The sequence below is a fragment of the Pseudorca crassidens genome, chromosome 8, assembly GCF_039906515.1.
Source record: "Pseudorca crassidens isolate mPseCra1 chromosome 8, mPseCra1.hap1, whole genome shotgun sequence".
Classification (NCBI taxonomy): domain Eukaryota; kingdom Metazoa; phylum Chordata; class Mammalia; order Artiodactyla; family Delphinidae; genus Pseudorca; species Pseudorca crassidens.
This window is the reverse complement of record NC_090303.1, coordinates 11,492,058-11,501,446: the sequence shown is the minus strand read 5'-3', so window position 1 is coordinate 11,501,446 and position 9,389 is coordinate 11,492,058. Positions and strand designations below refer to the sequence as shown.

The 9,389-nt window shown below is 48.7% G+C and overlaps 1 pseudogene; it reads left to right on the top strand.

Moving 5' to 3' along the window:
* Positions 1 to 5,141: 5,141 nt before the first annotated feature.
* On the top strand, positions 5,142 to 6,981 carry LOC137229566 (RNA-binding protein FUS pseudogene; annotated as a pseudogene).
* Positions 6,982 to 9,389: the final 2,408 nt, after the last annotated feature.

Here is a 9,389-nt window from a genome sequence, read left to right as displayed (position 1 = left end):
AAAATTCAAAAAGAGTCATGTACCAAAATGTTCATTGCAGCTCTATTTACAATAGCCCGGAGATGGAAACAACCTAAGTGCCCATCATCGGATGAATGGATAAAGAAGATGTGGCACATATATACAATGGAATATTCCTCAGCCATAAAAAGAAACGAAATTGAGCTATTTGTAATGAGGTGGATAGACCTAGAGTCTGTCATACAGAGTGAAGTAAGTCAGAAAGAAAAAGACAAATACCGTATGCTAACACATATATATGGAATTTAAGAAAAAAAAATGTCATGAAGAACCTAGGGGTAAGGCAGGAATAAAGACGCAGACCTACTAGAGAACGGACTTGAGGTTATGGGGAGGGGGAAGGGTGAGCTGTGACAGGGCGAGAGAGAGTCATGGACATATACACACTAACAAACGTAGTAAGGTAGATAGTTAGTGGGAAGCAGCCGCATGGCACAGGGATATTGGCTCAGTGCTTTGTGACAGCCTGGAGGGGTGGGATAGGGAGGGTGGGAGGGAGGGAGACGCAAGAGGGAAGACATATGGGAACATATGTATATGTATAACTGATTCACTTTGTTATAAAGCAGAAACTAACACACCATTGTAAAGCAATTATATCCCAATAAAGATGTTAAAAAAAAAAAAAGAAGTAGGATGGGGCTTCCCTGGTGGTGTCTTGGTTAAGAAGTTCGATCCCTGGCCCGGGAAGATCCCACATGCTGCGGAGCAACTAAGCCCGTGCGCCACAACTACTGAGCCCATGAGCCACAACTACTTAAGCCTGTGCACCTAGAGCCCGTGCTCCGCAACAAGAGAAGCCACCACAATGAGAAGCCCGCGCACCGCAACAAAGAGTAGCCCCCGCTTGCCGCAACTAGAGAAAGCCCATGCGCAGCAACATAGCCAAAAATAAAATAAATTTATTTTTAAAAAAATGTAGGGTGATGTCAAAGAAAACCAGAACTGGACAGTCAAGTGGTATAAGCAGATTTTATTCAGGACAATTGCAAAAGGGGAAAAGAGACCTTGGTATAGGACTGGGCTCAGTTCTGCACACAGCATGGGCCAGTGGTAATTTATAGCTGAGGAGCGGGCATAGGGGTCGGTGGAAAATTACTGAGGGGAAACATCAGGGGTGAGGGGGATTCTGGCTACACCGACTTGACGAGATTCTTGCTGAAGGCAGCTGGCACGATTAGACACCAAGGTGTGAGGGATGAGGAACTTGATCACATACTGAGGGACTTAGAAGTTTTGCTAAAACTGGGTAATGCAAAGACAGACGGGGAAGCCCAAAGGTCGAGATCTAGCTGAGCACAGGGCTCAGAGCAGCCAGACTAAATGTGGTCCGGGAGAGAGTCTTCGTCACGGGCTGTGGGATTACTAATTGACACTGTTAACTGCTCACCTCAAGCCTGTTTTCTGTTTGGTCAAGAGATCCAAAATGAAAACATTAAGTTTACTAACTCGTAGGAATTGCAAAGGGAGAAGGAAGAGGAGACGGGAGAAAACAGAGCTGGGAGAGAAGAGGGAGCAGAAGCCTCTTCCTCTTCTGCTTACAGCTGCCCTCACCTTCCTCTGGGGCAGCTGAAAGCATCCTGGCTGACCCCCCACTGACGCGTTTCCCAAATACTCCTTCCTCTGAAGGCCACGCCCCACCCCTAATCACAACTTTTCAAAGAAGGAGCCACGAGTAGAATCGGAAAATACAACAAACTAGTGAATATAACAAAAGAAGCAGACTCACAGGTATAGAGAACAAACTAGGGAATTCCCTGGAAGTCCAGTGGTTAGGACTCCACACTTTCACTGTGTAGGGCCCAGGTTCAATCCCTGCTCGGGGAACCAAGATCCCAGCAAGACTCAAGTCCCGGCCAAAAAAAGAAAGAAAAAGTGGTGGGATTTCCCTGGAGGCGCAGTGGATAGGACTCCGCGCTCCCAATGCAGGGGGCCCGGGTTCGATCCCTGGTCAGGGATTCCACGTGCATGCTGCAACTAAGAGTTCGCATGCCGCAACTAAGGAGCCGGGAAGCTGCAATAAGGAGCCCATCTGCTACAACTAAGGAGCTGGCAAGCCACAACTAACTAAATAAGAATTTTTTAAAAAACTAAATAAATAAGAATTAAAAAAAAACTAGTGGTAACCAGTGGTAAGGGGAGGGGCTGGAAGTATGGGGGAGGGGGAGGTACAAACTATTGGGTGTAAGTAGGCTCAAGGGGTATCGTACAAACGGAATATAGCCAATATTTTTTAATAGATATACATGGAAAGTAGCTTTTAAAGTTGTATAAAAATTAAGAATTATTTTTAAAATAAAAAAGATAAAACTACGATATATTCCTACAAAAAAAAAAAAAAAAAGCCACAGCTATCCCTGAGCCGTTTAGTCAAAGTACCCAAAAGATAGTGACCCTCCTTTGCTCCCTTGCCTTAAGGCTACCTGGACTTCCTTGGAAGGTCTAGTGAGAAGACGTTTGGAGGGCTAAGATTTCAGAACAAAGTAGGCTTTCTGTTCAACTTGAAGGAAAAAGCCCTCTCTCCCACTGTACTAATGCTCGTAAGTGTTGGGGTCCCTCTAGGAGGAAGGTAACTTACATAGTTCCCTTGACCCCTCTCGGCCCCTCACCTACTTCTCCCGTAGTCACCTGCCCTAGAAAGCTGCGGGAGAGATGAGGCAGCAAAGTCCAGCAGAGCCCAGCCACCCCCCAATGCACCTGAGTTCTCCGCTTGCCTACACGAAGGTGGCTGGGATAGAAACTTCCTTTGCAATGGGGTGGCCTGCAGCTTTGAAGAAGAATTAAGTTACTCTGAGAGGACAGACTAGCAAACCTCTTTGGCTGTATATCCCAACCACATTCCCCAATCAGCTTTATTGGAATAAAACTGATTCTTTTTTTGAAAAAAGCTCATCTCTCACCTGCATCTATAGCTTAATTGGTCCCCCAAATTGAGGAGAAAAAGGAAATGTTTCTTGCTGAAATCCCAGCAATGCGTGATTGCCTTATGGTCTTCTGCCTGAAGGAATCGAGTGGAAAAAAATAATAATAATATTTTAGCCAATGACACTAGATTTCTTCAAGAGAAAGCTATTTGGGGGGAAATTCCTTGATAAGCCCGTGCACTAGTAGTGGTGACGTTGAAGGTTGGGGGTTATAGGGGAGGGGACTCTAACGGAATGCACAGCCTTGGGGGCCTAGGTTGATGGGTTGAAGGGGAAAAAATAGACAAACCTCTGTGCAAAAGTCATGAATGGGAATTGAAGCGGGAAAGAAGGGAATAAGGGTTTAGCTCTCTTGGACCTCTTAACACTCAAGGTGTGGTGTGCTGACTGGCAGCCTTGGCTTTGGTACAGCCTGGGGGCTTCTTAGGCATGCAAATCCTCAGGCCTGCCCCAGACCTGCTAAACCAGAACCCACATTTTAATAAGGTGGCCTGGTGATTCCTGGGCACGCCCAATTCTCTCAGCTTGTAGACTAGTAAGGAAGAAAACACTATTCAACTAATAAATGTTAAAGCACAACTATGAAGGATGCCACGAAGAGGATTTAAAAGCTTGTGTAGGGAGAAGATTTTCTAGGCAAGAAATCAGGGAAGGCTTCCCAAAAGAATGTGCTGAACCCTGGAGGTTGAGAAGGACTTGCTGCAGGTGCAGGCAGGTGAGGGAGGGGAGGGAAGGGCATTCCAGACAGAAGGAACAGCATGTGCAAAGCCTGTGTCCAGCCAGTACTGCCCCTGGATGAAACAGGTTCAGGCACCTGAAATTCCTTTTTTGTTCATTCCAATTGGCTTTAAGCCTAGCTATTTTAAGTTGTGGAGTGAGAATGAGCTAACATTTAGGAAGTCTTTGGTCAACTTGAAAAGATCATATGAATTACTATTAAGCAAGCAGACGGGGGGTGAGGGGGGTGTCAGGATGGCGGAATAGGAGGACGCGGAATTCATCGCTCCTCACAAGTACACCAAGAATTCCTCTACAAATGGAACAGTTCCCACAGAGCACCTGCTGAACATTAGCGGAAGACTTCGGACACCTAAAAGGATGAAAGAAGAGACAAAGAAAAAAGCAAGCAACATGCTCCAGACCTGGTGCCCAGGGCTCACCTACCCTAGTCTACTTACTCTATCATTCCCATACAAGGCCATACGCAGGAAGCACTTTCCACTCAACTTTTTTTAAAAAAAAAAAAAACAAATAATGAAACAGATTCAGAATTTAAGCCACGTGGCCAGGTTCCCTCACTTAAGTCTGGAGTCATCAAAGTACAGCCTGCAGGCCAGGTTTGGGGCTCACGGCCTGTTTTTGTAAAGTTTTATGGGGACACACTCACGTTCAGTGACATAGTACATATGGTTGCTTTCACGCTGCAGCAGAATTGAGTCATCGTGACAGAGTAGCTGTATGGCCCATAATGTCGGAAGCATTTACCATCTGACCCTTTACAGCAAAGGTCTGCCAACCCCCATTCTGGATGGGGGAGCACAGCATTGAGCTCAGGCTCCTCTGGCTGCATTTTTCTGTTTAGTCCCCCCAGGTGCCCATTCATGTCAAGGTGAAGGGTATAGCCACTGTCATAAAGTCCAAAATACAGAGTCTGGAAAGCGCAGTGAGCAAACAGAACACACTTCCCAAGTTTCATTGTAACTGTTCCTGGTTCCAGTATGTGTCAAAGATTCATCCGTTTGGTTCTGCTAACATCTGAGAGACCTATACTGTGTGTGCACTGCTGGTGCTGGGCTCCAGGGAGACTGAAGTGATGAAGACTCGGCCCCAGCCTCTGGATGCTGACGGCTTACTGGGGAATGGCTCACACCAGCTGGAGAGTTTGACGTCCTAGGACAGGCATCGCCTGAAGCCAAGGGACCCCAGGAAGGAGGGAGCACTTCTGCGTGGGAATTCTGGGAGAAAGTGGCATCTGGGTTGAGCCAAATAAGGAAGGAGGAAAACAAGCAACGTCAGGGATTTGACAGCACAGAGGAGCAGGGTAGGAAATAAGGCCGAAAGGCAGGAAGGGGCTGAGCCTGGAAGACTCCAGGGCCAGAGGGGATGGAAGCTCAGGAGACTGTCAGGAGGCTGGCTGCAGCCCCCAGGTACTCTGCTAAAAGGGGTTGACCTCGGTTAAAAAAAAAAAAAAAGTCGATGTCTCTGGTGTTTTGCTTCCTCATCTTAAAAGAAGGGGTAGGACCAGATCATCTTCAGAGTCCTTGCATGAAGGTTTTCAGCAAGAAAGTAACATGAGTCGAGCTGCATCTCAGGCTGATGGGCCCTGAGGAGAGACGGGTTGGGGTCCATGTTTCTCCCCAGGCAGGTGACTGCAGGAGGGGCTATCCCCTTGGAGAGAAAGAAGCCTTCACATAATGACAGCTGCATTCTTGTACAGACACAGGACCAAGACACTGGACCATAAAATGAAGACTTCCATCAAGAGGAGGAGGCCCCAAGATCATTCTTTCCTGATGAATCTTGATCAACAGAACTGACCTTCATAGAAAGATTACTTGGGGAATTTCTATGGAGAATATAGGGGTCTCTGAAAGAACGAGTTTGTGCAGCTTCAAGGAGAAGCAGTGGCGGTCAGATGTCAAGAGGCTGCAACTTGGGCCCAGAAGGTAAAGGGCTTTTTTCTTTATCTGGGGATCTAGAAAGTTCAGGCTTTCTAGAGGTAGGAGGAAAAGTTAGGCAAGAACGCAGAGTCACCTTCCACGACCTCTGGGTTCACGGCCACCACTGCTGCAGTTGTAACGACCGCCAACTCATGGAGGACTGACCCTGGCCAACCATCTTCGTGCAAGGCCTGGGAGAGAATGCTACGACTGAGTCTGTAGCCAATTACTTCAAGCAGATTGGGATCATTAAGGCAAACAAGAAGATGGGACAGCCCATGATTAATCTGTACAGACAGGGAAACAGGCAAGCTGAAGGGAGAGGCAACAGTATCATTTTCTTTTTTTAACATCTTTGTTGGAGTAGAATTGCTTTACAGTGGTGTGTTAGTTACTGCTGTATAACAGAGTGAATCAGCTATATGTATACATACATCCCCACATCCCCTCCCTCTTGCGTCTCCCTCCCACCCTCCCTATCCCATCCCTCTAGGTGGTCACAAAGCACCAAGCTGATCTCCCTGTGCTGTGCAGCTGCAAGAAAAACAAATACCATGTGCCAACACACATATATATGGAATCTAAAAAAAAAAAAGGTTCTGAAGAACCTAGGGGCAGGACAGGAATAGAGATGCAGATGTAGAGAATGGACTTGAGGACACGGGGAGGGGGAAGGGTAAGCCGGGACGAAGTGAGAGAGTGGCATGGACATATATACACTACCAAACGTTAAGTAGGTAGCTAGTGGGAAGCAGCCGCATAGCACGGTATCATTTGATGACCCACCTACCGCTAAAGCAGCTACGGACTGGTTTGATAGTAAAGAATTCTCTGGGAATCCTATCAAGGTCTCATCTGCTACCCGGCGAGCACACTTCAATCGGGGTGGTGACAATGGTCGTGGAGGCCGAGGGCGAGGAGGACCCACAGGCCGTGGAGGCTGTGGAGGTGGTGACAGTGGCCGAGGATTCCCCAGTGGCGGCAGTGGCGGACAGCGGCGAGCAGGGGACTGGAAGTGTCCTCATCCTACGTGTGAGAATGTGAACTTCTCGTGGAGGAATGACTGCCACCAGTGTAAGGCCCCTAAACCAGATGGCCCAGGAGGGCCACCAGGAGGCTCTCACATGGGGGGTAACTATGGAGATGCTCGTCGTGGTGGCAGAGGAGGCTATGATCTGGGCGGCTACCGCGGCCGAGGCGGGGGACCGAGGGGGCCGGGGTGGTGGGGACAGAGGTGGCTTTGGCCCTGGCAAGATGGACTCCAGGGGTGAGCACAGACAGCATTGCAGGGAGAGGCCGTATTAGCCTGGCTCCTGTGGTTCTGAAGCAACTTTCCTCCTGTCCCCAGTGTTACCCTCATTATTTTGTAACCTTCCAACTCCTGGTCACCCACCGGTTTTTTGAGTCACACTATGTAATGTAACCATATCTCTGGTTCCCATCAAAAAACATTTTAGTTAAAAAATAAATAAATAAAAAGCAGAGTCGCTTCAAATGAGGGCGTGGCCACAGGAAAGCACGTCAGAAAGTGTTCACTTCCCAAGCCTTGAACTTCCCTTCCCGAACCCCCGGCATATTTCTTCACACGGATGGAAGGCTCCCATGGCGGTGCCCACCTGTACCCTGTATGGGAACCACAGCCAGAGGCAGCGCCAGGGCCAAGAATCCTCTTAGGGTACTTTCTTTGCAAGGTAGTCATTCTGCACCTCGTTCTTTCCACTTGGGGGCGCCAGAGACTTACCGGGACCAATGCTGACCCACCTCCAGTTTGCAGCCTAACGAGCCTGGTCACTTTTCAAAATCACTGTCTATGCTGCCATGGGCTGGAAGACTAGCTTTCAGCAGCTCAGAGAGTAAGGGATGATGTTACAGGCGTCTAGGCTCTCCAGCGACCCCGGCCTCCTGTTCACAGCAGGACACCTGACTCAGATTTCCAGGAAAAACTAAAAACTTACAACTGAGACGCTTGTCTGGATTAGGGCGTGGGTAACCTCATCCTGGAGCAAAGGGAGTACAAGAAAATTCTCTGAAGAAGCTTTAGCCTCAATGGAAGGACCAGACAGAGTCGAGTTGAATGGATGAACTTCTCGAAGCCCAAGGAGAGCAAAGGACCCGGAAGGGCAGCCCGCCACCAGCTATATACACACGGTGCCCCGCCTGTAAAAGTGTCTCCAGATGGAGGCTGGGGTCAGGGGTGGAGGGAGGGGACACAGGTGCGTAAGCCACTCAAGAGCAGACTTCCTGAGCTAACTACCTTGGATATGGGAGAAGCTGGAATTCATCACAAGCAGTTAATGAAATGCTGGGCAAGGAGGGGGGATGGGCGGGTTGCTTGGTGAGGGAATGATGCCTAGGAAGAGTGGCACAGGTGGTTGGTCTCCCTTCGGTTTGACAGTTGGAAAAGAAGAGAAAGCCACGGGGCTCCAGTGATGAAACCTGCATTTACAGAAAGATGGTGCTAAACCCACTCCCTGCTTTTCTGAGTCCCAAGGGACGAGGTGGGGAAAAAGTGCTGCAGGGCAGTTCCACGTGGCAGGTCTTTCTCTGCCTCAGCACACAGAAATTTTGTGCTGATTAAGTGACCTGCAGAGGCATCAGCTCATTTTCCCGTTGCATCTTGTCTGCAGACTGAGCTGCTTCTCCAGGCTTCCAGAACATGAATTGTTTTTCTGAGATAAAAAAGTGGTGCTCCTAATTAACTAGCTCATCAAAATACTGAAACCAATGTGACATACATGCAGGCTGAGAAGAATGGGTTGGTTGACGTTCCAGAAATCCCAAGTATAAGAAGTGACAACGGTGGAAAACCTCCCTCCTGTCCTTGTCGCCATCCACCTATCTTTCTCCTGTCTGCTGTCGTGAAGGTTACTGATGTTGAAATAAGCCTACCATTTTAACCACTTTAAAGTGTATGGTTCAGGGGCATTAAGTACATTTGCAATGTTGTGCAACCATCACCTTTATCCAGTTCCAAACCATCCCAAAAAGAAACTCTGTACCCATCAAGCAGCCACTCTCTCTTCCTCCCTCCCCTGTTCCCTGCAGCTGGGCTCTGCCACACAGGCCGGCAAGCCTCTTCATTGCCAACCACAAGACTGAAGAAAGAGCCCGGAGACAACGACAGAGACAACAATGCCTTATTGGACAGGGGAATCTCACTCACATGAAGCAAAGGGTCCTAAAGGAACTCCCCACTAGCAGGACGTGGAAGCAATCCTGGCTAACTGGGGGGTAAGAAGGCTACCATTTATAAAGGGAATCGACGTCATGTTACGTCATGAGCTACCATGGAAACCACCGGGTGCGGCAGGGGGCAAGCCTGTAGGCAGTTACTGATTAAGCCCGATGATTAAGGGGATTGGATAGTCATGTGAGCGAAGCAGGGACTGGTCAAGCGGGGGATGTAAAGAGCAAGAGAACGGCCACCTCGAGTGGCCTGACCGTACACTCCACCCGTACAGCATTCTATCCAAGCCTTACAACGTTGTCCACCCCTCTCCCGCGATAGCCCTGGCTTCAGGCAGGTAGAGGGTCACTGCAACCGAATCCCACAAATGCACTACAGACACCAGCAACTGGACAGTATCAAGCGTTAAGATACCTATGCTAAAAAGAGCCATTCACCAAGAGGTGGGCAAACTTTGGAACCAGATGCTAATCGGGTCAATTTCTCACGGAAGTCCGGACGAAGATGACACTGACTTCTCACTGTAGACGCAGCAATGAGACTCACTCACAGCGAGGCCACCCTTGTCGCCCGGCCCGTGAACGGATTCCCTCTGCT